A 27,230-nucleotide genomic window follows, 5' to 3' on the forward strand; every position below is an offset into this window, starting at 1 on the left:
AGGTTTCCTTGCCCATGTTTGACCTGATGCCATGAGACTTCATGGGATACGGAGTCGATGTTGAGGACTTCCAGGGCAACATCCAGGACTATATACCATTGTGCCACCACATCTGGTGGGTCTGTCCTGCTGGTGGGAAAGGACACAGCCGGGGATGGTGATGGTGGTTTCTGGGACCTTGTCTGCAAGGCATGATTCCATGAATATGACTATGTCAGACTGTTGCTTGACTAATCTGTGAGATAACTCTCCTAATTTTGGCACAAGCCTCCAGATATTAGTAAAGAGGACTTTGCAGGATCGACAGGGCTGGGTTTGCTGTTGTTGTTCCCAATGCCCAGGTCGATATCGGGTGGTCGGTCCGGTATCATTTCTTTTCTTGGACTTTATAGCAGTTTGATGCAACTGAGTGGCTCACTAGGCCATTTCAGAGGGCATTTAAGAGTCAACCACATTGCTGTCGGTCCACAGTCAAATGTAGGCCAGACCAGCTAAGGACAGCAGATTTCCTTCCCTAAAGGACATTAGTGAACCAGATGGGTTTTTACAACAATTGACAATGGTTTTATGATCACCACTAGACTAGCTTTTAAATTCCAGATGTATTAATTGAATTTAAATTCAACCATCTACTGTGGCGAGATTCAAACCCATGTCCCCAGAGCATTAGCCTGGGACTCTGGGTTACTAGTCTTTGACATTACCACTACGCCACTGCCTCGCCCTGCAGCCTCCCTCCAGTAGTCACAGCGCCTGAGGAGAGCCCTGCACCTGTGCAGGAATCCCTCAGGCAGCCAGGGCCCTCCAGGCCTCAGGCTGCCAGAGGATGGTCGCCGAATTCATCACAGGCCATGAGCTAGCCTGTTCAGCAGCCTTCCTGCAGCTCAGCAGCGAGCACAGGGATTACACCTCATAGAAGCATACAAAAACATAAGGAAAAGCAGGTAGACACACTTGGGGTTTCATGGGTGTTTGAAATTTGACATCTGCTTCATCATATAAAGTTCTTTTGTTTTTGCTATTACCTTTATTGTGTAGGGTGATTATTCTATCAAGTATTAATTGTGAGCTGCTGACTTCACCCTTCCCCCTTAGTGGATGCAATGTAGGCACATTTGATTAGTGTCTCCCATGGGCCATAGCGTGTGGTTCAGCTGGGCACTAGGCACGGAAGACAAATAAAAAGGAGGCGACAGACTGTATACATTGAGGTGAGATTTTATTGTGTTACGACCGACTGCTCTAGTCAAAGCCCCCAATCAAAATATACGATTCTGATTGTGGTGGGAGAAACACACTGTTAATTCAATCCCATCTCTCCACAGATTGCCTAATATATAATTTTTAGCTTTCCAAATTAAAGAAAGACCCAGCCAAATTGTACCATATATTAACCCCAAATGAGTCTAACCAAACCAGGTGTCTTTAAATCAGCAAATTAACTCTTTAATTAGAAGAACTAAATTCTTAAACACTATGAAGATATAAACAACATTTAAAATAGAAAAAATTAGAGTCCTTGCAAATTTACAGTCCAATGTTGCTTTAAGTCCTCACAGCAGTCTGATGGGGAAAAAAGATTCTTCGACAGTAGAACAGTCCGTAATCTAATTCCAGCAGTAAGTGATGCTTCTCCTTTTCAACAATTAACAAAACTTGCAAATACTTTCAATAGAATCAATCTAACTTTCGAGTTTTTGAGGGATAAAAGATTGTCACAGTCTAACTTCCCTTCCTTCAGTTTAAATTATCAAGATCTCCGTTTTGGCTTGACTTTTGTTTTGGATTTTGAGAGATAATAATAACTAATCAGATTAAAATTCTCTTCCTTCAGTTTAAATGGTTGAGAGCTCGTTTCTCAGGTGCTAACACCAGTTGTCTGTTTGTGTTCTCTGTTAGAACAGACTGTCTTCAATTAAAAAGCCAGTTAATAATTGAATTGTAACAAATGTATAGCTTGATACTCACTCCAAGTGGCTGTATCCATGGTAACGAGAATGCACCCTTTGAATCACAGTCTCCAACGGCAACCAAAAATGCATTTTCTTTAACTCCTGAGGCTTGCTGGTTCTTAAAGCATTACTTAAAGGCAAACCGCATATTCCCGGAAAAAAAAACTACAGGACCATGACAACTGTTTCTACTCTGAGAGGGCACCATGATGGCTAAAAGTGGTTAAGTATAAGATCGTCTCTTGTCTCCTTGGCCCGCCATTCGATCTGCCTGGCCTCCAATGAAAAGGCTTCAAAATCCAGTGCTGCTTGCTCATTTCCCTCCTCCGCATCCTCCTCATTGGTGGAGGAGTGTCGTTCAATCATGTTCTCATCATTCAAGACCTCCCCCCCCCTCTGCAGTGCTAGATTGTGCAGAGCACAGCAGACTACAAAGATATGCAAAACCTTCGCAGGGGGATACTGCAGGGCTCCGCCAGATTGATTGAGAAATCAGAGTCTCATCTTCAGTAGCCCAATGGCTTGCTTGATGGTCACTTGGGTGGATGGCCCCAAATCCATTGCCCTCTCGGCCTGACTGTCAGGGTCAGTCAGGTAGCGCACATAATCGCCAGCCCTCTTGAACAGGGCATTGGTCACCTCCTTGATGCAGCTGTGGGCTACTGCCTGTGAGACCTGACACATGTCCACAGTGGATCCCTGGAATGATCCAGATGCTTAAAAGTTTAGTAGCACTGTGTTCTTCAGGGCCACTAGCATAGGGTGACCTCCAATCCCATAGGTCGCAACTCATCTTGCAGCAGGGCACATAAGTCGATGACGGCCTCCCTGGAGAGCTGCAGTCTTCGCTGACAATGCCACCCGGACATTTGGAGGTAGCTGATTCAAGTCCAGTGCACACTCTGGCACAGGTGGGCTCTTCCTGGCATGGCCGACTGCTGCTGCTTTTGTCGTGCAGCTTCACAGGGAGGCACAGCTAGCTCCTGGCCCTCCCTCTGTCAGAGGCGCTGCATCATGCCACGGGGATCCAAAAAGTCAGGGTGTGTCAGACCCATGCCAGGAGGCCAGTGGACCTACAGAGCGCTGTTGATGCGGAGACGACCCTGCCTTGTCAGCTGTACCTTTGCTACTTTTCCCGGCGGACTCCCTGATGGTCCTCAGTGCCCACCCTTGCTGATAGCTGACTCTCTGATCCAGCAGTATGGGAACCCAACCCTCTCACTCAACAGTTTGGACACTCGATACAGCCACTCAAAACCAAGCCTCCTCTCCCAGACTACCTGAGATCCTGCTCAGCAGTAAATCCCACCCAAGACCAAACCCCAACTTGCAGACCACCTGGGACCACAACCTCCCTTGCAGACCACCGGAAACCATGATCTCCCTTGCAGACCATCTGAGACCATGATCTCTTTTGCAGACCACTAAGACCATGAGCCCTGCCCACCCTTGCAGACCATCGGAGACCACAATCCCCCTTACAGAGCACACAGCACTGTAGGCTGAGAAGGGCCTCCACTCCACCTTCTTCGCCTATGCAGTGCTGGTCATGGCGGCCTCGCCTTAATAGTGCCAGCTTTCAATGGTTGGGCGGACTCGTCCTACATGATTCTCCAACCCTCCCACACCACCATTCCCGCTCCAAATGGCTGCCCTAAATTCAGCCCAGCAAACTTCCACAAACAGCAAATGATGAAGACCAGATAATCTGTTTGAGTGATTCTGATTGAAGGATAAATACTGGTCAGGTCACCGGGGATAACTCCACTGCTCTTCTTCAAGATAATGTCACAGTACTTTTTACATCCACCTGAGAGGGTAGATAGGGCCTGGATTTAACATCTCATCCAAAAGGCAGCACCTCTGGCAATGCAGCACTCCATCAAAACTGCACTGGAGCGTCAGCCTAAATTGCTGTGCTCAAGTCCTGAAATGGGTCTTGAACCTACAATTTTCAGGCTCAGAGATAGGAGTGCGACCAACTGAGTCAAGACCAATCCTTAACCATCACCACAAAAACAGGTTATCTGGTCATTATCACATTGCTGTTTGTGGGAGCTTATTGTGTTCAAATTGGCTGCCGCGTTTCCTCCATTATAACAGTGATTACATTTCAAAAAGAGTACTTCATTGACTAAAGCACTTTGAAAAATCCAGTGGTTGTGAAAGGTGCTATATAAATGCAAGTTTTTTTTAAATCACTGGTGGGTGATAGTTCAAGGTATTATATTGGAAGATAGATATGCATGGATTTTTGCTGAACCCACTATGTTGCATGTTTTCAAAAATGAAAACAACTTAAATTTGCATTTACACAATGTCTTTAATAGTGGAACATGTCCTAAGGCACTTCACATAGGTGTAAGGAAAACAAATACTGAAATACAAATTTTAGAGAGCAGAACTGAGCTGACTAAAAGCCACCAAAAGTGGGGTAAAGGGAGGGGGAAATGCACAAGAGTTAGATGAAAAAAGGAGTCTGAGGTAGGGCCTGTAGGGCTGAAAGACATTACAGTGATAGGGAGGGGCTGTGGGGGATTTAAACATAAGGATGAGAATTTTGACTTTGAAGCACTGGGAACCTGGAGCCAACATATGTTAGTAACGGATGATGGACAAGCAGGAGTTGACGCAGGAAATTGTATGGTCAGCAGAGTTTCGGATACTCTGAAATGTATGGATGGTGGAAGTGAGCGATGTTAAAAAGGTGAAAATAGGTGCTTTTTGTGGGAGCAGATATGAGGTTAGAAGTTCAGTTCAGGATTGAGCAGATTGCTGATGTTGATGTTGGTTTTGCCTAAGGCAGCTACAAGGAAGGTGGATGGAATTGGTGGTGAGGATGTGGAGGAAGTTATGGCTCATCCAAGACTGACCATCAGACAAACGGTATGACAAAAGACAATGGAGAGGTCAAGAGAGTTGATGGAAAGTTACAGATGATGGGCATTGGCATACACATGGAAGCTAAACCCCTATCCATGGCTGATGCTCCAAAGGTATAAATGAAAAAGAGGAGGAGGCCAAGGGTAAATCCTTGGCAAATTTGGAGGGTTGCTGTGGGGGTAGGAAGAGAAATCAGTGTTGGAAATGCTCTGGCTACTATTTAATAGGTAAGGGTCGAACCAAGTGAGAGTAGTCCCACAGAGCTGGACAACAGGAGAGAGGCATTGGAACAGGATCATAAGATTAATTGTGTGAAAAACTGCAGCGACATCCAGAAGGACGAAAAGAAGGAACAGCGGTGACAGTCACATGGAATGTTGTTTGTCACATCCTATCTTTTTCTCATTCCATCACATTTTCTACAAAGATGTCCCATCCAGCCAATATTTCCCACTCCAACTCTGACAAAAGATGCAACCTGTGATGTTAACCTGTATGGATGCTGGCTGACCTATTGTGCATCTCCAGGATTATATCATAGAATCATAGAAGTCTGTTTTATTTCCCTCTCCAAGCCTTTGCCATGCCCCTAAAGAGGTCACCACTTCTTCCTTTTACAGAACTGTCCCTATCAGTTCCTAGACTGCTACTCCCATTTTTCCCCACACATACATAGCAACTACCAAAACCTCAGAACTCCCTATTAAGTGCTGCAGTCATTGATGAGTCTTCACACATCGGCAAGTAAATCATTTAAGGTTCTTTCTGTTCATACTTAAATGTTTTCAATCTACAAGTTAATCACAGAAAATGTATCCCAGAATGTTTAATCTCCTATCATACCAACACACTTTTAAAACTTTGCCATTTTTAGTGTTTCTAGGCTTTTCATTTGCTTTACTTGTTTTTTTTACTGTTACTTTAAAAGATTTGTAGCTTTAATGTCTGGACTGCTGAAGCTGTTTGCATATTTCTACTGGTGCTGTACTCATAACAAGCATGCTTGAAATGAGGGTGTTGTTGAACTGGGCTGTTTTAAGGCAGGTTGAGCTCTTGGAACAACCTGTCTGATAACTCCAAAACACAGCTGCTGTGTTGATTGTTATTGCAAATCTCGATAGCAAAAACCATAACTGATGCAGCAAAATGTCTGAAGAACAGTTTTCGAATATATCTTCAAAAAGATAAAATTAATACATTTATAGATGATTGGTGACACAATAGCATACATCATCGCTACACCAGCTTCTGTATTAAGTGCAGATTGCAACGACAAGACATCTGAAAAAAGTTAGTTACATTTTTATACTTTTTTAATATGTATTCATTGCAATTAAATCCAACAACTATCCTTCTGCTTTATGTTGTAACATTGTGCTATTAGTGCTTATCTTTTCTGAACTTTCAGGATGTATAGTCATTGGGAATTACAAACAACAGCAACACTGTGTGCCATACATTGTTATATGAACTTGAAGTTGTCTTGTAATTCTCAATGGATGCAAACCTGATTGTACTTGCCACCTGTTGGTATATTGTCTTCGAACTGGCACTGCTAGCAACATTAGGGAACTAGAACAACACACTGAAGTTCTAGGTTTTTCGTGATCAGTATTAAGATGGTTGATCTAAGCCAGGGCAATAGTAGGGAAGCTAGATAATAAAAACAAGAAATGCTGGAACCACTCAGCAGGTCTGGCAGCATCTGTGGAAAGAGAAGCAGAGTTAACGTTTCGGGTCAGTGACCCTTCTTCGGAACCTTCGGAACTTCTCTTTCCACAGATGCTGCCAGACCTGCTGAGTGGTTCCAGCATTTCTTGTTTTTATTTCAGATTTCCAGCATCCGCAGTATTTTGCTTTTATTATAGTAGGGAAGCTAGAGTTGGCTTCAGCACACCGTGTAAAGCAGAAATTGGCCAGATTTGTCCTCCTGACTGCAACCACTGCTGGAAGTGACCAGGACTCTGGTGCACCAGCAGCTTAAAGGGAGAGGCTGCCATCCGGGCTCGACAAAATGCAATCGAGTGAATAGCACATTGATCGCCCTTCATTCGATTGCATTTAAATTTAAACTTCTCTCCTCCCTCAACTAATATTAGACTCCAGCTTAAATACTGAAATATCCAGCACCTGGTGTGGCAAAGAGATTAATGAAGTAAAATGTAATGTCTAATGTCACTCTATCACTGCAGAAAATTAAAACGTAATGTGACTATAATTATAATAGACACAAGAGTAAGAAAGCAAAAAAGTCTCCACTTTAAACAATATTAACCTGTCAGCCTGCAGTCCGTGGGGCTATATGTTGAAGGAAAGCAGTTGTCATTTTCACAGCCAAATCTCTGGACAAAATAAGGCAAGAAATTCTGCAACAGTGACTGTTGAGTATTGTTGTAGTGTAGATCGAGTGTTGTTTAAAGAAGTCTCAGGTTCTTTGTTGGACTAAAAAATAATTCATTTACTACATACTTGACAATAGCTGTCACTTACTTTGTGGTTCATTCCTCAGGGCAATGCCTTGACCAATCAGAGTCAAGCTGCCTGATATAAATTTCAAACAAAGCTTGGCAGTTAACTGTCAGTCTCCGTAAACTGGTGCATTCTCCATGGCAACACCTCTACCAATCAGAGTTCACTTGCCAACCAATCAGCACTCTCTTCTCATGCAGTACAAGTTGTTGTTTTCGCCTACATTGGTTATTCCTGCGTATTGTCCTGATGAGTGCAAGACGAAAAGCTTTGACAACATGTCTCTATTTTCAGCAATTCTCAAGTTCTGTACTACCAAACGACTATTTATATATGAAACATTAGTTACACTCTCCACAAGCCTGTCTAGCCAGTACACCTCATGCTGCTTCCAGTTTCTTGCTAGCCTAATACCCATATGACTATTACATCATCATCACTACAGTGGTAGACGCCTCAACGTTGGGATCCGTGGCGGAGAGGGGGGCATGATGATTGCCCTGGATGAGGCCCACCACCAACCTCGATGCTGGCAGGGCCAGTCCCAATCTTTCCGGCAGTGGCGAGACCTCGTGGCAGCACCGCCCCTCCACTGCTAGGCGTCGGGACCCGGATTTGAATATTCAAATCAATTAACACTGCATTAATGACCTTCCCATTGCCTCCTGAAGTGCTGCCACGATCTTCATTCCATCGGCTGGCACTGCCATGCCTTCGAATCCCCTTCTGGGGAAATGAAGCGCAACACCTGTGGGGAGGGTGGAGGAGGTAAGCTTCTCAATATAGGAGTGGGGGGAGCAGGGTCAAACTCTTTGGATTTGTGGGAGGGATGGTGGGAAGGGGTTGAGGGTTAATGTTATTAAAGGTCAGGGGGAAAGGTCATGATCTGAATCAAAGTTTATTTGGGGGTAATGGTCTATTAATGACTCTATTCCTTGTGGGTGTGGGTGAGGGGAGTACAGATGTAATGTAAAGTGTAAATTCAATTTTAACACTTCGGTCCCTTTAAAAATTAGATTTTCTTCTAAGGGCTTGAAGCCCTTTAAAAATGGTGCCAGTGCCTGCGCAGTGGTGCTGGCCGCCATTGCCAGGGACAGCTTGCCCGCCCCCTCCACGTCATCGGGAGTGGGGGGGGGGTGCGATTCGCCCCGGCCATGTTAATGAGCCACCACGCATACGATCGCGGCGGCTCCGCGGAGTAAAACCCATGCGTGCGGGTCGCCATCTTTTACGGCCGCCGCCGAGCTCAGTGGCAGCAACATAAAATTCAGCCCTACATCTTGCCCACAAGTCTTTGCCCCTATCTGTTTTTGATATATATACATTCATTCATTTTGATTTTACATACTATCCCATCTCCCCAAAGTCTCTGCCCATCATAGATTCAGCCCATCAGGAGGCTTCATGACTCTCCCTGATTGTGTTCTTATCGGGGTCAGAAGATTGGTAGTCTTGCTTGAAACTCTTTTTTGACAACTTGGATGGCCTTGAACAATGTTTAGTATCCTGGTGTCTCTGGGTTTCTTGCTTATCATCATGTTTGTCCAGATGTCCAGATAAATGATTGATTTTTGCTTCTGTGGAATAGGGATAATGTTTCTCTTATATCATCATTTGGTACTCTCTGTCGTGTGTACTAGATATAATCTCTGATAATTTGCATCATTTTGGAAGACAACACCTTCCCGTTCTAGGTCTTGTATCCATACCTGTTCGCCTTCCTTTAGCTGAGGTAAAGTTCTGGTACAAAATCTTTTGTTGTAATTGTGAGCTAGTTGATTCTTGTAGTACTTCTCTCTATCTTGGACTTTTCGGTAGTCTTTGACGTTTAGCCCCGGAAGTAGTTTTCTAGGTAAAATGGGAAGTTGTGTTTTTATCTTCCTCCCCATCATCAGCTCAGAAGGTGATAGTCCACATAACAATAGAGTAGATCGATAGTTAATCAATGCGGTTGGAAGATCTTCGTTTTTCTTCAACAACACCTTTATGGTTCTTATTCCTCTATTGACTTCACCATTCGACTGAGGATATCATGTTGAACTCGTGAGGTGTTCAAATCCCCATTTTCATGCAAATTGTGTGAAGTATTCATTTGCGAACTGTGGTCCATTTTCTGACATGACTTCGTCAGGGATACCATGCATCGCAAAGATCTTCTGGAAAGCTCGGATAACAGATTCTGTTGTTTGTGAGTGCAACCTTTTCACTTCAATCCATCATGAGAAATAATCGATCAAGATTGTGTAGGATTTTCCATTGTACATAAATAAATCCAACCCTAGCTGTTCCCACGGTGGTTGGAAATTTTGTTGTAATCAGAGGTCCTCTCCGCTCCTGCCTAATTATTGTACATACTTGGCAGTCCAGTAACATGTTTTCTATGTCTTTGGATATTCCTGGCCACCAGACGGATGACGGAGCCCATGCTCTGCACTTCGTTATGCCCATGTAGCCCTGATGTAGATGTTCCTAGATATCTAATCTGAGTGAACTTAGAATGACTAGACTTGGAATTGGTAAATCATGACTAAAATCAATTTTGCTTAAAGTAGAATCTTCAGTGCTCAGTGGTGACTACCTTCATTCACCTGGAAGATCTTGTGGCAACTCTGGAATTGCTTTCTTGCCAAAGCCTCCAGGTTCAGGTTTTCTATTTCTCCAGACTGATTGTTATTTATATACGAGCCTAATGCATGTGCTTGAGGAAAAACCTTTGTGTTTTGATCTATTGCAATCTGAACAGTGAGCCATTTTTAGGTTTAGTTATCTTTTAAATAAACTTCATACAAATAATGGGTGGTAGCAATTCCTTCATACTGATACAGAGTAACTGTAAAATCTCATCAGTTAATTAACACTATTAATTAACATCTTTAATGGGCATAGGTGGTTTGTGGAACAAACAATTCTTGGGTGGAATAATCTTTTATATCGATGTAGAAATCCAACTAAATTATGTACCAGATTATCTGCCAAACATACAGTAATTCATATTTGGACAGAATCAGACCATTCTAGCTCTTGAAATTTGTCCTAAGTAAATTGTTTTTCCATAACAATCATAGATGCCAAACAATATTGCAGTCCTGAAATTACAAACAAAACATGTATATATTTATGTTTTATAAATTTACTGTTCAATTTACATTGCCACCATGATATATGTTTATACCTATATTTTGGTGTAACTGCACTAATTATATGTGAATATGTTATTTACTATAAATGAGTGTTCAGAATTAGCAAAACCCATCATTCAGATTATGGCTGAGAACTACTGTGGCATTATGTGATATGGAGAAAATGGAATTTAGCCAGAGCAGCAGATTAGTGAGGCGGATGAGGATGAAAGAGGTAAGTAAATTCATCCTGATGAAACAGATTATCATTAGCTGAGTGGTGTCCTTTTCTGTCAATATGAACAATGGCTAGCAGTTTACTGAAAAAAAAGCCATGAACTGATATTGGTGCCCATATATGCTTTCCAATAGAGAAGAGTACTATTCTCAAAGCTCTTAGCTGAAACCACACCCTACTAGTCTACCAAAGAAGAATTGCAAGCTGGACCTCAAATATAGGAATCTCCGGATTACTCCCGGTGCCATGCGGTAGTGAGTGTAGAAATCAGAACAGAGAGCAGATGAATGCTTGGCTGCAGAGATGATGCAGGGGGGAGAGCTTTATATTCCTGAAACACTGGGACCAATTCTGGGGGAGGTGGGACCTTTACAGGCAATACAAAGTATTCATGAAAGTTAAGGAAGGAAAGAAAGGAGATGGGGTGGCAGCATTAATTAAGAAGAATATTACAGTGCTGGAGAGAAAGGATGTCCTAGAGGGGTCAAGAACAGAATTTATTTGGTTCAAGAAACAACTGCTCTAGCCATAGTCCCGAAGGACCATAGGCATTTCTCCCCATTAGAAAGACAATTGGTGATGAATAGCTTGAGGATCACCACTCCTCAAGCATGGAGCAAGGCGAGGAGGCAGGCCTCCATGAACTACCAAAGCCAGTACAGGGATTGAACCTACGCTGTTGACATCTTTCTGCATCATACATCAAGAAACAATCGAGGTACCATTACACTACTGGGTGTATTCTATAGGCCACCAACGAGTGGGGAAAGACATAGAGAAGCAAATTTGCAGGGAAATTACAGACAGGTTCAAAAACTATAGAGTAGATTAGATTAGATTAGAGATACAGCACTGAAACAGGCCCTTCGGCCCACCGAGTCTGTGCCGACCATCAACCACCCATTTATAACTAATCCTACACTAATCCCATAATCCTACCAAACATCCCCACCTGTCCCTATATTTCCCGACCACCTACCTATACTAGTGACAATTTATAATGGCCAATTTACCTATCAACCTGCAAGTCTTTTGGCTTGTGGGAGGAAACCGGAGCACCCGGAGAAAACCCACGCAGACACAGGGAGAACTTGCAAACTCCACACAGGCAGTACCCAGAATCGAACCCGGGTCCCTGGAGCTGTGAGGCTGCAGTGCTAACCACTGCGCCACTGTGCCGCCCAGTAGTGATAATGGGGATATTAATTATCCTAATACAGACTGGGATAGTAATAGTGTAAAGGGCAGGGGGAGGGGCAAGAGTTTACAAAGTGTATTCAGGAGAATTTTCTTGATCAGTATGTTTCCAGCTCAGGGAGGAAGGATGCATTGCTGGATCTGGTTCTGGGGAATGAGGTGGGTCAAGTGGATCAAGTGCCATGTAGGGAAAATTTAGTAAACAGATATCCAAGTATCACAAGGTTTAGGTTCGCCATGGAAAAGGACAAGGAGCAAATAGAGTAAAAACACTTAGGGTCAGATCTTGCTCTCATCCCAATGGTGGGTTTTGTAGCAGGAGAATCAGGCCAGAATTGCCTGCCATGGAACCCGATGCGGGGTTCCCAGTTCCGATTCTCCCGGGGGCGGGATAGGCTAACGACAGCCTTCCCACTCGAGGCCAAATGAGGCCTTAACTGGCTAATTAACAGCCACTTAAGGGCCTCTTCCCACCACTGCTCGGATCTTACCAGCAGCGGGGGGCCTCAGCCCCATGGGGAGGACACCTTGGAAAATGAGGCGCCCACCCTGCTGGCTTTGGGGGGCTCCCTCCTTTGTGGGCAATTTGTGGCCCACAGAGGACCCCTACTGGGAACAAATGCACTCCTCCCCCGGGACCCATCTTCCCCTGGACCGAATGCCCAGATCCCAATACTCCCTCACCGGTCCTTCTGGCCTGGCCCTGGTGACCCCGCCTCACCTACCTCTTTTTCGGGGTTCCAGCGCTAGGCCCAGGTCTGAGGCCTCTGCAATACAGGCGATGCTCACTGCTCCCATTGGCACTGCCGATTCTGCTGAGTTGCTGGCTCTGTGATTGGCTGGCAACTCCTGGAGGCAGGATCCCTGTTCCGATAAAGTCTTTAAAGGGATGGGGATCACGCCTCCTTAAACTTAAACACCAAAAGACTAGAGAATTGCTCCAGGGACCTGAAAAATGCAAAGGCAGGATTCCCCCTCGGCACCAGGAGCCCCGCCTCCTGGACAAAATCCAGCTCTTAATGGAGGAGCGCCATTTTCAGTGTAGTAAGAACAGATCTGTCCCAGGTATATTAGAAGTAAAAACTGTAACAGAACAATGGCTGCCTTTAAAGAGAAGCTGGTTCAGGTACAGTCAAGTTACATTCCAATGAGGAAAAAAGATAGGGCAACCAAAGCCGGAGCTTCCTGGATGATGGAAGAGATAGAGAGTAAGATGAAGCAGAAAAGGGCGGTGTGAAAAAGCTGAATATAAAAAGATCAGAGGGAAAGTTTTTTTAATTTTTTCATAGGATGTGGGTGTTGCTGGCTAGGCCAGCATTTGTTGCCCATCCCTAATTGCTGTTGAGAAGGTGGTGGAGAGCTGCCTTATTGAACTGTTGCAGTCCATGAGGTGTAGGTACACCAACAGTGCTATATTCAGCTAGGAAGGGAGTTCCAGATTTTTAACCCAGTAACAGTGAAGGAACAGCGATACAGACCCAAGTCAGGATGATGTGTGACTTAGAGGGTAACTTGCAGGTGATGGTGTTCCAATGCTTCTGCTGCCCTTGTGTTCTAGATGGTAGTAGTTGTTGTGGGCTTGGAAAGTCTGTCGGAGAAGGCAAGGGAGTTCCAGATTTTTAACCCAGTGACAGTGAAGGCACAGTGATACAGACCCAAGTCAGAATGATGTGTGACTTAGAGGGTAACTTGCAGGTAGTAGTGTTCCAATGCTTCTGCTGCCTTGTCCTTTTAGCTGTTAGCAGTTGTTGCGGGTTTGGAAGGTCTGTCAGAGAAGGCATGTTGAGTTGCTGCAGTGAATCTTGTATATGGTATACACTGCTGCCACTGCCCACTGGTGATGAAGGGAGTGAATGTTGAAGGTGGTGGATGGAGTGCTGATCAAGTGGGCTGATTTGTCCTGGACGGTGTCAAGCTTCTTGAGTGTTGCTGGAGCTGCACTCATCCAGGCAAGTGGAGAGTATTCCATCACACTTCTGACTTGTGCCCTGTAGATGGTGGACATGTTTTGGGCAGTCAGGAGATGAGTTACTCACCACAGAATTCCCAGCCTCTGACCTGCTTTTGTAGCCACAGTATTTATATGGCTGGTCCAGTTAGGTTTCTGGCCAATGGTAACCCTCAGGATGTTGATAGTGGAGGATTCAGTGATGGTAATGCCGTTGAACGTCAAGGGGAGATGGTTAGACTCTCTTTTGTTGGAGATGGTCATTGCCTGGCACTTGTGTGGCACTATTGTTACTTGCCTCTTATCAGCCCAAGCCTACAGGTCCAGGTATTGGTCCATCTGAACACAGATTGCTTCAGTATCTGAGGAGTTGTGAATGGTATTGCACACAGTGCAATCATCAGCGAACATCCCCATTTCTGACCTTATGATGGAGGACCTCGAACATTAACCTAAGGAACTCCTGCAGAAATATCCTGGGGCTTAGACGTTTGGTCTCCACCAAACACAACCATCTTCCTTTGTGCTAGGTATGACTCCAACCAGTGGAGCTTTTTCCCCCTGATTCCCATTGACTTCAGTTTTGCTCACGCTCCTTGATGCCACACTCTGTCAAATTCTGCCTTAATGTCAAGGACAGTCAATCTCGCCTCAGGTCTAGAATTGAGCTCTTTTTTTCATGTTTGGACCAAGGCTCTAATGAGCTCTGGAGCTGAGTGACCCTGTCAGAACACAAATTGAGCGTAACTGAGCAGATTATTGCTGAGTAAGTGCCACTTGATAGCACTGTTTACAACACCTTCTATCACTCTACTGATGATTGAGAGTAGACTGATGGGGCGGTAATTGGCCGGGTTGGATTTGTCCTACTTTTTGTGTACAGGCATACCTGGGCAATTTTCCACATTGCCAGGTAAATGCCAATGTTGTAGCTGTACTGGAACAGCTTGGCTAGGGGTGCAGCTTGTTCTGGCGCACAAGTCTTCAGAATTATTGCCGGAATGCTGTCGGGGCTTGGAGCCTTTGCAGTATCCAGTGCCTTCGGCCATTACTTGATATCATGTGCAGTGAATCAAATTGGCTGAAGTCTGGCATCTGTGATGCTTGGGACCTCAGAAGGAGCCTGAGATAGATCATCCACTCAGCACTTCTGCCTGAAGATGGATGCAAATGCTTCAGCCTTGTCTTTTGCACTAAAGTTCTGGGCTTCCCCATCATTGAGGATGGAGATGTTTGTGGAACCTCCTCTTTTGGTTAGTTGTTTAATTGTCCATTATCATTCACGACTGGATGTTGCAGGGCTGCAGAGTTTTGATCTGATCCATTGGTTGTGGGATTGCTTAGCTCTATCACATGCTGCATCCATTGTCTAGCATGCATGTAATCCTGTGTTGTATCTTCACCAGGTTGGCACTCCATTTTTAGATATGCCTGGTACTGGTCGTGACATGCTCTCTTGTACTCCTGATTGAACCAGGGTTGATTGCCTAGCTTGATGGTATTGGTAGAATGAGGGATATGTCAGGTTATGAGATTACAGATTGTGGTTGAATACAATTCTGCTGCTGCTGATGGTCCAGAGTGCCTCATGGATGTCCAGTTTTGAGCTGCTAGATCTGTTCTGAATCTATCCCATTTTGCACAGTGGTAGTGCTGTGAAGTTGGGTCTTTGTCTTCACAAGGACTGTGCAGTGGTCACTCCCTACTAATACTGCCATGGACAGCTGCATGTGCGACAGGTAGATTGGTGAAGGTGAGGTCAAGCAGGTCTTTTCCTCTTATTGGTTTCCTCACTACCTGCCGCAGGCCTAATCTGGCTGTTATGTTCTTCAAGACTCGGCCAGCTTGGTCAGTAGTGGAAAAGGAAATAAGAGAGGCAAAGGTAGAGTATGAGAATAGACTGGCGGTTAACGTAAAAGAAAATCCAAAAATCTTCCATAGGCATATATATATAACAAAAGTGTAGTAAAAGGAGGGGTGGGGCTGACTGTGCACCAAAAAGTGGATCTATGCATGGAGGCAGAGGACATGGCTGAGGTACTAAATGAGTACCTTAACAACAGATTTTTGATGTACAAGGGTGTCAAGGGTTATGGGAGACAGGCAGGAAAGTGGTGTTGAGGCCACAATCAGAACAGTCATGATCTTAGTCAATGACAGAACAAGCTCAAGGGGCCAATTAGCCTATGCTAGCTCCTATTTCTTATGCTCTTATATTCATACTGAGGAAGAAGATGCTGCCAAAGTCATAGTGAAAGGGGAGTTAGTTCAGATATTGGATGGGTTAAAAAATGATAAAGAGGCGGCATTAGAAAGACTGGCTGAACTTAAAGCTGATTAGACACTAGGACCGGATAGGATGCATCCGAGGTTGTGGCGGGAAGTAAGGATGGAAATTGAGAAGTAAGAATGGAAGGTACTAGCCCTAATTTTCCAATCTGCCTTAGATTATGGGGGTAGTGCCAGAGAATTGGAGAATTGCAATTGATACACTCTTGTTCAAAAAAGGCTGTCAGGATAAATTCAGCAATTACAGGTCAGTCAGTTTAACTTCAGTGGTGGGAAAGATTTTAGAAATGATAATCTGGGACAAAATTAACAGTCAGTTGGACAAATATGGATTAATTAAGGAAAGTCAGCATTGATTTATTAAAGGCAAAGAGTGTTTAACTAATTTGATTGAGTTTCTTGATGAAGTAACAGACAGAGTTGATGCGGGTAATGTGGTTGATGTGTTATATATGGACTTCCAAAAGGTGTTTGATAAGGTGCCACATAATAGATTTGCCAGAAAAGCTAATGGAATAAAAGGAAAAGTTGCAGCCTGGACATAAAATTGGCTGAGTGACAGGAAACAGAGAGTAATGCTGAATGGCTGCTTTTTAGACTGGAGGAAAGTAGACAAATGGGTTCCCCAGGGCAGGTTAGTCGGACCACTTATTTTCTTCATCTTTATTAATGAATTAGGCTTGAATTTTTCCAACAGGACAGAAGACCCACTGCTTCAGTCAAAAACAGGAGTGGGCCCTGCGCTGCCAGGCTGCAGAATCCTGGCGCAGCATTTAACAGGCCACTGCCAGGACTGCCGTCCAATTAAGGACCAAATGAGAGGTGATCTTATTGAAACATAAGAATTCTAAGGGAGCTTGACAGGATAGATTCTGAGGTGATGCTTCCCCACATGGTGGAATCTAGAACTGGGGGGCACAGTTTCAGAATAAGGGGTCTCCCTTTTAAGCTGGAGATGAGGAGGAATTTAATCTCTCAGAGGGTTGTTAATCTTTGGAGTTCTCTACCCCGGAGAGCAGTGGAGGCTGGGTCATTGGATATATTCAAGGCTGAGTTAGACAGATTTTTGATCTACAAGGGAGTTAAGCATTATGAGGGACAGGCAGGAAAGTGGAATTAATGCCACAATCAAATCTGCCATGATCTTATTGAATGGCTGTAGGGGCCGAATAGCCAACTCCTGCTCCTATTTCTTATGATCTAATGAGAACAGTGGCCTGTCTCCCAGAGCTGCCAGCCCAATAAGAGGACTGGCAATTTGGAAGCCTTGGCAATGCCACCCTTAGAGGAGGCCACTGTTGAGGCTGCAAGATGAAAGGGACAGGTAAGTTCACTTCAGCAAGCTGGGGCTATGTAGGCAGGCACCGATGATTGGCCGGTAGGGAGGGTGAGCCTTTAAGCGGTGGTGCCATAGCAGCGGAGGCAGTTATTGCTGCCAGGAGGCCACTCTGTGGGCCATGGAGCAGCCATAAAGGCTGCCATCCCCCACCCTGGGAATCTGCTGGCGGGTGGCCAGGGTTTACCTGGCTGACTCACCAAGCAGCAGCAGCCCCTCCTGACGCCAGTAAAATGCAGGCGGGGTGGAAGGTGGCCCTTAATTAGACACTTAATTGCCTCAATTGGCCACCCAGTGGACAGCCGCACTGCAGAGATTCCCGCTGCAGCGGGGAAAGGTTGGGCTCCCCTGCCGACATCTTCAGCCACCTATTCCCAGCCCATCCGCCTCCTAGCCTATTTCCGAAGGGCTGGTAAAATCCAGCTCTTAGACTTGGCTGTTCAGAGCATAATTTCAAATTTAACAAAGAGAAGTGTGAAGTGATAAATTAAGTGAAGATTTGGACATGTACAGTGAGCACAGTAGTTGGAGGAGTGTAAAATTGCATGTAGGTGAAATTTAAAGGTGTGGACAATTAAAGGGAAGTGCTGGAATAGGTGGATAAAATCTTTGCAATCTTTACCTTTGGAAACTTTTCGCAGCCTTTACCAAGGCTGAAAGGAGATGAGAGAAATAAACTGAAAGAAACCCCATATGCAGGCAACTAACAGAGCAGCCTTTTACCCATTCCCCTTTCTGGTAACTGCTGAGTGAAGGTAGTCCTGGATTAGATGTTTGCAAGAACCTCCTTATCGGTCCAATTTCAGCAACATGCTGGGCACAGCTGGTACTCTGGTCGGTTGTGCCAATCATATGGTGCATGTTTTCAGCATCTGTCCTTGTAGCAGATGGCACAGGTTTACATGTGTCTCTCTGCTAAGCTGCAGCTTATGAAGGCAATTCACCACTTTTGTAGCCAAGAAGGTCTATCAGGTCTGTAAATCTGATTGGTAACCTCTTGTTAGATAAAGCCAGTCAGGCTATAGAATGCCTGCGTTCATGCAGTACCATTTAAAACATGACAAGCTGTGATTGAAGTGGTTGTGAAGATCCATTTAACATTAGTTAGACCTTCACATGCTATATGTGTACAATTCGGTCTGTTATCATGACTTTAGGAATTGGTACCAAGGTATGCACAATCCTGCTACAAGGCAGGGGGGAATATGTAAAGCTGTCTGTAGATGCAAGTGTAAGGATACCTGCAGGTGGGAAAAAATGTCATTGGTGTGCTTGTCCTCCCTCTATAATTCCTCTTCTCCCTGGAAAAATTTGAGTTCTAGGAAGATTCCCATTTTTTATATTAGTTCATGGGATGTGAGCATTGCTGGCAAGGCCAGTACTTATTGCCCATCCCTAATTGCCCTTGAGAAGATGGTGGTGAGACACCTTCTTGAACTGCTGCTGTCCATGTGGTGTAGGTCACACACAGTGCTGTTAGGGAGGGAGTTCCAGGATTTTGATCCAGCAATGGTGAAGGAACGGCGATATAGTTCCAAGTCAGAATGGTGTGTGGCTTGGAGGGGAACTTGCAGATGCTGGTATTCCCATGCATCTGCTGCCCTTGTCCTTCTAGGTGGTAGAAGTCACGGGCTTAGAAATTGGTGTCTAAGTGAGTGAGTTGCTGCTGTGCATTTTAGTAGATGGTACATACTGCTGCACTGTGCGCCAGTCGTGCCATTGGGAAGTCTGTTGGTGGCTGTTAAGCCAAAAAAACAGACAAATGCCACAAATATCCCTAAGCGGTAGCAGAAAATACAAGAAGAAGAAAGTGGTGTGTAAATTATCTGGAAACGGTTTCATATATTTTCAATTCCTTTTACATCACTGAGACTGCCTATTTCCAACTCCATAATATTGCGGAACATCTCCGCTCAGTCCGCAAGCAGGACCCTGAGCTTCCGGTTGCTTGCCATTTCAACACTCCCCCCTGCTCTCATGCTCACATCTCTGTCCTGGGATTGCTGCAGTGTTCCAGTGAACATCAACGCAAGCTCGAGGAACAGCATCTCATCTACCGATTAGGCACACTACAGCCTGCCGGACTGAACATTGAGTTCAATAATTTCAGAGCATGACAGCCCCCCACTTTACTTTCATTTTTAGTCATTTTTAGTTATTTTTTCTTCCTTTTTTTTTTTTGCATTCCTTTTTACATTTTTTACAATCTTTTTTTGCATTTATTTCATTTCATCTTAGTTTGTTCAGTTTGCTTACCCACTGTTTTTTTCAGGTTGTTTTTCTTCAGGTTTGCACTTGCTGATGTTCAATATTCAGTATATTCACACCTAATCTGTACTAATGCTTTGTCTTTCAACACACCATTAACATATTGTTTGCCTTTGCTCCGTGACCTTTTGGTCAGCTATGTGGCCTGGTCCAATCTGCACCTTCTCCTTTGTTATCTCTTGCCCAACCCCCACCTCACTTGTTTATAATCTGTGACTTTTCTAATATTTGTCAGTTCCGAAGAAGGGTCACTGACCCGAAACGTTAACTCTGCTTCTCTTTCCACAGATGCTGCCAGACCTGCTGAGTGAATCCAGCATTTCTTGTTTTTGTTCCATAATATTGCCCATCTCTATCCCTGTCTCAGCCCATCTACAGCTGAAACCATGCTTATCCATGCTTTTGTTAATTCCAGACTTGAAAACTCTGATGTTCTACTGGCCAGCCTCCCAACTTCCAGCCTCCCAACTTCCAACCTACAGAAACATAGAATCATAGAATGATGACAGCACAGAAGGAGGCCATTTGTCACACAGTGTCAGTGCTGACACTCTGCAAGAGCAAATCAGCTAATCCCACTCCCCTGCTATTTTGTGGCTCAGTTGGTAGCATTCTCTCCTCTCACTCAGAAGATTCTGGGTTCAAAATTCACTGTAAGAGTTGGCACAAAAATCTCGGCTGATGCTCGTGCAGTACTGAGCGAGTGCTGCACTGTTGGAGATGCTGTCTTTCAGTTGAGATGTTAAACTGAGGCCTTGTCTAGTTTCATTTCATCTGACGTGTGTCTTCCCATTCCACCAGTGAACCCCGTTTTTTTTGAATTCATTCATGGGATTTGGGCATCACTGGCACCAGCATTTATTGCCCATCCTTAATTGCCCTTGAGACGGTGACGGTGAGCCAGCTTCTTAAATGCGTGCAGTCCATCGGGTGTAGTGGAGAACATTCCTTTCATCAACCTTCTCTGTTACTGCATCAAAAAATTCAATTAGATTAGTCAAGCACAATCTGCCTTTTACACATCCATGCTGGCTCTCCTTAATTATCTCAAACCTCTCTAAGTGCCTGTTGATGTTTTCCCTGATAACCCACCACTGATGTTAAACTCAATCGGCTGTAGTTGCTAGGACTGTCCTTACATTGTTACGAGTGCTTCCTTTTTTTGGTAAATTTTGAAGATTTGTGTTCCAAAATTGAAAAGATACCATAGATGGAATTCCATAAGGTCAGGCCAAACATGGGCAAGGAAACCCCCGTGGGGGTGCGTAAAATTCCAGCCCTAGTTTGTGTGTTTTATTCTGGGATAAAAATAGAGTCTATGATTGACTGTATCAGTAAGTGGGAAAAAATGTATATATATGTTGTGACCCGTGGAGAAGTGGAACTAAAATAAACAGTGTACTTCTCCAGCCTCCTCATAACAACACCTTTTCTTGAATAAGAGTGCCTCATTTGCCACCTTCCTATCCTCTGTCACCCCCACAGTATCCAGGGAAGATTGGAAGATTATAGCAAGCCCTTCTGCTACCTCCACTCCCAATTTCTGTTGCAACCTGGGATGCAAGCCATCCAGACAAGATGACTTATCCACTCTAAGCATAGCCAGCTTTTCCAGTACATCCTATCAATTTTGACCCCATCCATTGCCTCTATCATCTCCGCTTCTACTGATGTTTTGTCAGCTTCCTCTTCCTCAGTAAAGACCAATACAAAGTACAACTTAAATATTTTAGCCCTGTCCTGCGCCTCTTTGTCCCTAATAGGATCACCCAACCTTTTACAACACACTTACTATTTACATGCCGGTAGAAGATTTTTATGTTAACTGCTCAATTTCTCTCTTTGCCAGTCTTATTTTCCTCTTCACTTCCCCTCTCAACTAATTGTATTTGGCCTGATTTTCAGTTGAAAAATTCACCTGACATGCATCACACATCATCTATTTTTGTTTCATCATATTCTCTATCTCCCTTGTACTTAGCCTGTATCTGAAGCATCTCCTTCCTAAAGATCACCCATGGTTCTGTTATAATTTTTCCTGTCAGTCTATGGTTCCATTTTACCCTGGCTAGATCCCCTCTCATCCCATTGAAGATTTAGAAGTTCTACTTTAGATTGTTCCTTGCTCTTCTCCATTACTAATCTAAACTTGATCACTCTTACCCAAGTGCTTCCCTTACTACCCCTGCAACATTACCCTGGCTAGATCCCCTCTCATCCCATTGAAGATTTAGAAGTTCTGCTTTAGATTGTTCCTTGCTCTTCTCCATTACTAATCTAAACTTGATCACTCTTACCCAAGTGCTTCCCTTACTACCCCTGCAACATTTCCCAGCACCAGATCCAGCAATGCTTCCTTCCTAGTTTGACCGAAAACATACTAGTCAAGGAAGTTCTACAGAACAAACCTCAGAAATTCCTTTCCCTCTTTTCTCTTTACTGTTGCATTATCCTAATTGATATTTGGGTAATTAAATTCCTCCTCACAGTTCACAATACTTCTAGGTTTTGTGTCATCTGCTCATTTTGAAATGGTGCTCTGCATACCCAAATCTAGGTCATTCATATGTATCAAGAAAAGCAGTTGTTCTAGTACTGACCCCCAGGGAACCCCACTGTCTACCTCTCTCCAGTCCAAAAAAAGCACCGTTTACTATTACTCTCTATTTGTTGTCACTCAGCCAACTTCGTATCTAGGCTGCCACCGTTCCTTTTATTCCATGGTCTTCAACTTTGCAGCCAAGCCGATTATGTGGCACTTTATCAAATGCCTTTTGGAAGTCAATGTACACCACATCAACCGTATTACCCCCATCAACCATCTCTGTTACCTCATCTAATAACTGAAACACGTTAATTAAACATGATTTGCCTTTAACAAATCCATGCCAGCTTTCCCTAATTAATCTGCACTTGTCCAAGTGACTCTTAATTTTGTCCTGGATTATCATCTCTAAAAACTTTCCCACCAAGAAGGTTATACTGAAAGTCAGTAGTTGCTGAGTTTATCCTTACGCTCTTTTTTTGAATGAGTGTAACATTTGCAATTCTCTAGCCCTTTGACACCACCCGGGTACATAAGGAGGATTGGAAGTGCAGTGAGGAAAATACAAAAATAAACCAAAGAGCTATTTAAAAAAAGAACAATGAAAGAGACTGCTACACTTATCTTCAACAAGGTGGAAGACAAAATCACATGGCACATACCTCCTCCTGTACTGAAATATACATCCATCTAGGACTGAAGCACATTTTTCCTGTCTGCATTGAAATTAAAGAGCTCATCACACATGATTGTGAGCTATCCACAAAGTGAGCTAAAACAAAGGCATTAGCTGACGCTCCATCTCCAGGTACAATTACTACAATAAAGTGTGAACATCCCTCATCTTATCAGAAACACAAACAAGAAATGCTGGAAATACTCAGCAGGTCTAGCAGCATCTGTGGAGAGAGAAGCAGAGTTAATGTTTCAGGCCAGTGATCCTTCATCTTATCAGAATGGGCTGAACTCAGACGCTATTGTCTAGCCCCTCAGGAACTGAAAACCTAAAGTCACATGGGCAAAACTAACACTTTATGAGTTGACCTTTAAAGGTAACCCTTTTGAAGAACAAAGGAAGCCATCAGTACATCAGCCTGAGATCTCCAGCCATAGGAAGAACATCAAAAAGCCATCGTGAATTCCAGCACAAGACTGAGGGAGAGAGAGAGAGAGAGAGAGAGATTAATTCCAACTAAGACTGTTGAACCCTGCTGAGACGAGTTGTCAACCAACTGCAGCAGAGAAATAAGAGAGTGCCTTCTGAACAACTTCTCCACCTGTGAAAATTGAACTAAGAAATACCAGCACCATCTTCAAACTGAAGTGTTGACTGCCAGATGTCTTCAGAAACCCAGCAAGGGCAAGACAGCCAGCAAAAAGGCCTGCAACTTAAAAAATTTATCTTCCCAGAGGATCTCACGGGTTTTTCCTGAAAACAGCATATTTTTACACCTTGACCTCTTAATGCCTCTTAACCTTAACCTTCTATCTATCTTTTCTTAAGTGTGCATGTGAAAGTGAATCCATGGATGGATAGTGTTTGAATATTTTGGGTGATTATTGCTCAATAAGTATTTAATCTTCTGTTTTTAAACTCATAAAAAAACTTGTCAGTCTGTTTATTTGGCCAACGAAACACAGGGGTTGAATTACTAGCTTAAACAAAAACACTGCCTGTGGTCAATTGGGAGGTGACCAGTGAAAATCAGTCATGCTATTTCACAGCTGTCCATAACACTCCACAATTTCCATCCTGACTTCCCTCAGCGTCCTTGGATGCATACAATCCAGACCTGGTGACTTATTAACTTTAATCACAGCCAGCTTTTCTAATACCTTGTCTTTATCAATTTTTAGCCCATTCAGTATCTCAACGACCTGCTCTTTCATTATGATTTTGGCAGTATCTTCTTCCTGGGGAATGAGAGATGCTAGAAGATGGCTAGTCTCTAAGCCGTGCCCTCTGCTTCCATGCATAGATCCCCATTTTGGCCCCTAATTGCCCCATCCTTCCTCTGACAACCTTTTTGCTATTTATATGCTTCTGGAAGATTTTTGGATTCACTTTTTTGTGAGCTGCCAGCCTCTTCTTGTACTCTCTCTTTGCCTCTCTGATTTCATATGCCCCTTTCTCTGCTACATCTTATTCTTCATCTCTTTTGTTACCCAGGGAGCTCTAGTTTTGATTGCCCTACCTTTCTCCACCATGGGAATGTACCTTGACTATACCTGAACCATCTCCTTTGTTCTATTACAGTTTTGCCTGCCAATCTTTGATACCAATTTACCTGGGACAGATCTGTTCTCACCCCCACTGAAATTGGCCTTCTTGCATTTTTACTCTAGATTTCTCCTTATCCTTTTCCATGGCTAACCCAAACTTTATCATACTATGATCCCTGTTCCCTAAAAGTTCCCCAATTGTCATTTGATCCACTTGTCCCACCTCATTCCTCAGAACTAGTTCCAGCAATACCTCCTTCCTTGTTGGACCAGAAAAGTACTGATCAAGAAAATTCTCCGCAACACACTTGAGAAACTCTTCCCCCTCTATATTCTTATTACTAACTCAGTCTATATTATATCTTACATTGCAATTCCCCATTATCACTATTCTGTAGTTTTTGCATCCCTCTCTAATTTCCCTGAAAATGTGCTCTAATATCCTTCCCAATAGTTAGAGGCCTGTAGAATACACCCAGTAGTGTAATTGTATCTCTATTGTTTCTTACCTCTAACCAAATAGATTCTGTCCTTGACCCCTCCCAGACATCCTCTCTCTCCAGAATGTGATATTTGCCTTGTAATTACAGCCACCTTCCTTTCTTTCCTTCCCAATCATTCCTGAACACCTGCTATCCAAGAATATTGAGAGCGAGACTAGCGGACCTGCGAGGAGACAGGCACCAGCGAGCAGGAGTTCCAGCAGCTTAAAAGAGGCTGTGAGAGGCCAGGGACAGAGCGAGACCGAGCGGACCTGCGAGGAGACAGGCACCGGTCAACAGGAGTTCCAGCAGCTTAAAAGAGGCCGCAGAAGGCCAGGGACAGAGTGAGACCAAGCGGACCTGCGAGGAGACAGGCACCGGTCAGCAGGAGTTCCACTCTCACAGACTCTCACAGGGACAGTGGGAGAGTTTCAGGACTGACATCACAGTTCAGAAAGTGAGGCATTGCAAGGGGAGGCAGCTGATTGGGAAGTAGGAACAGGTGATTATTTCTAACCTTTTTTACTACTTTCAATAGCCGAAGTAAAAGTAAAGGTAGGAAATTTAGATTGTAATAGGTAATGTTTGGACTAGAATAAGGTCCATAGCATAATTAGTACTCCAACTTAAAGGGAGTAACTAAGGAGCTTAATCTAAGGCTAAGTAATAGTAGGAGAGCTCAGCCCCGTGGCATGCTCCTCTGGGAAATCTGGGACATTTCTAATGTAACTGGCAACCATGTGTGCAGGAAGTGTTTCCAGCTACAGCTACTAGCTGACCCATTGCACAGCTGGAGCTGCGGATGGACTCAATGTGGAGCATCCACAATGCTGAGGACGTCGTGGATAGTATGTTTAGCGAGGTGGTCACACCGGAGGTAATGGCTGCACGGGCAGAAAAGAGATGGGTGACCACCAGGAGTATTAGGCACGGGCAGTTAGTGCAGGAGTGCCCTGTGGCCATCCCTGTCTCAAACTGATATACTGCTTTGGATACTGTTGGGGGGGGGATGGCCTCCCAGGGGAAAGCAGAAACAGCCAAGTTCGTGGAACCAAGGATGGCTCTGCTGCACAGGAGGGGGTAAAAAAGAGCGGAAGAGCCATACTGGTAGGGGATTCAATCGTAAGGGGAACAGACAGGCATTTATGTGGCCGCAAACGAGACTCCAGGATGGTATGTTGTCTCCCTGGTGCTAGGGTCAAGGATGTCTCGGAGCGGCTGCAGGACATTCTGAAGGGAGAGGGTGAACAGTCAGAGGTTGTGATACACATTGGTACCAACGACATAGGTAGAAAGAGGATGAGGTCCTGCAACAAGAATTTAGGGAGCCAGGTAGCAGATTATAAAGCAGGACCTCAAAGGTTGTAATCTCTGCATTACTCCCAGTGTCACGTGCTCATGAGCATAGGAATAGGAGGATAGGGCAGATGAATGCGTGGCTGAGGAGATGGTGCAGGAAGGAGGGCTTTAGTTTCCTGGATCACTGGGACTGTTTCTGGCAAAGGTGGGACCTGTACAAGTTGGACGGGTTGCACCTGAACCAGAATGGAACCAACATCCTGGCTGGGAGGTTTGCTAGTGCTGTTGGGCAGTGGGGGGGGGGGGGGGTTAAACTAATTTGGCAGGGGGATGGGATAAGAGTGGAGTTACAGTAGGGGGTGATGCACAGTCAAATATAGAAGAGAAACTGAGTCAGTCTGGAAGGCAAAGCAAATATAGACCTGTTAAGGCACAAGTGAAAAATGCAATGCTGGATTGCATCTATTTTAATGCAAGGAGTCTTACTAGTAAGGCAGATGAATTGAGGACATTGATTAACACATGGGAATATGATATTATTGCTATCACAGAGACATGGTTGAGGGAGGTGCAGGACTGGCAGCTCAATATTCCAGGGTACAGAATCTTCAGGCCGAATAGGGGAGGGGATAAAAGAGGAGGTGGCATTGACTTTGATCAAGGAGTCAATTACTGCAATAAGGAGGAATGATATCTGAGAAGGTTCCTCAAATGAGGCCATATGGGTAGAACTTAAAAACAAAAAGGGGGCAATCACTTGGCTGGGAGTGCACTACAGGCCTCCAAGCAGTCATGGAGAGATAGAGGAGCAGATATGTAGGCAAATCTCAGAGAGGTGTAAAAATAATAGAGTAATAATAGTAGGGGATTTCAACTTCCCCAATATCAACTGGGATAGTCTTAGTGCAAAAGGCTTAAAGGGGGCGGAATTCTTAAAATGCATACAGAAGAGCTTTTTGAGCCAGTACGTAGATATTCCTGC

This window comes from Heterodontus francisci, chromosome 5 (genome assembly GCF_036365525.1).
Source record: "Heterodontus francisci isolate sHetFra1 chromosome 5, sHetFra1.hap1, whole genome shotgun sequence".
Lineage (NCBI taxonomy): Eukaryota > Metazoa > Chordata > Chondrichthyes > Heterodontiformes > Heterodontidae > Heterodontus > Heterodontus francisci.